Raw genomic sequence first — 1,524 nt, 5'->3', positions numbered from 1 at the left:
TCTTCTCTCTTGTCTCTCTCTTTCTCTCTCTCTCTCTCTATCTCTGCTCTCTACTCTGATCTCTCCCTCTCTCTCTCTGCGCGGCTCTCTCTCTCTCTCGCCTCTCTCCTCTCTCTTCTCATATCTCGGTGATCTCTTATCTCTCTTCTCTCTACTATCTCTTTCTCTCTTCTCTCGTCTCTCTATCTCTCTCGTCTCTCTCTGTTTCGTCTCTCTCTCTCGGCTCGTCTACTCTCTCTACTCTCTCTCTCTCTCTCTCTCTCGCGCGCACCCGGCGCCGCGCTGCTCTCTCTTCTTCTCTTCTCCTTTCCCTCCGCTCGCTCTCTCTTCTCTCTCTCGCTCTCTCTTCTCTCTTCTTTCCCTCCGCCTCCCTCTCTCTCTCTCTCTCATCTCTGCTCTCTCTCTCTCTCTCTTTCCCGTCCTTCCCTCTCTCTCTCTTCTCTCTCTCTCTCTCTCTCTCTCCTCTTATATATAAGTTAGTATATATATGCTATATTTCCTTATATATATACATATACTCCTCAGTTTCTTCTCTCTCTCTCTCTCTCTCTCTTCTCTTCTTCTTCTCTCTCTCTCTCTCCTCTCTCTCTCTCTCTCTCTCTCTCTCGTGTCTCTCTATCTCTCTCTCGTCTCTCTCGGTCTCGTCTCTCTCTCTCTCTCTCTCGGTCTCTCGTCTCCATCTTTCGGTCTCTCGGCCTCTTTCTCTCACCCTTTTCTCTCTCTCTGCGCTTACTTCCCCACCCCTCTCTCTCTCTCTCACTCTGTCCGGCAGTCTCTACGGTTGGTGCGTATATAGCCACTATATAAATTTCACAGTATAAGTATACAGGTTATATCTTGGCGGAGTGTGGATCGAAGGCCATCAGTCTGTATATCTGTATAATCAGGGCGTGACCACGATTACTAAATGTCAAATGACTACGATGTCAGCATTAATATGTAAATGTGCAGTACGTGTATAAAGTGATTACGTCACCGTAAATAGTAAAAGTAAAAAAATATTATGTTTACCTTTTCACTAAAAAATGTATGTGATTCTGTTCGCTTTTTATGGTTAAATTGTTGCATTATACTTCCTATTTTGCTATTCTGTTCGATGTGAACAAACATTCGTGACTCGTACATTCGTACATTCGTGACTCGTACATACATAACCCATAGCAAACATGTCATGATCAATATATATCAAATCGCCCAGGTTTTTTGGATGTTTAACTAGTTGAAAAACAATCTTATCAGGTAAGAATTTGAGGATACAACTAGTGCCGTACGTTAGCACTTACTTTTCATGTAAAAAAAATTGCAACAAAATTTGTACTAATATACACCATATAAAATTCGTGACGTATAGTCAATATAATCACTGTAACGTCAGCGACCTTTATTATACGTGTCATCGCACAATGCATGTACGATGTAGAAACGATGTGGTGTCAGTTTTCAATGTATGTATCAACTTAATTACGCTGTATTATCATCACAATGCTAACACACACACACACACACACACACACACACACACAC

The sequence above is a fragment of the Priapulus caudatus genome, unplaced genomic scaffold, assembly GCF_000485595.1.
Source record: "Priapulus caudatus unplaced genomic scaffold, Priapulus_caudatus-5.0.1 Scaffold1084, whole genome shotgun sequence".
NCBI lineage: Eukaryota > Metazoa > Priapulida > Priapulimorpha > Priapulimorphida > Priapulidae > Priapulus > Priapulus caudatus.
The sequence above is the reverse complement of the archived record's forward strand: the minus strand, read 5'-3'. Positions refer to the sequence as shown.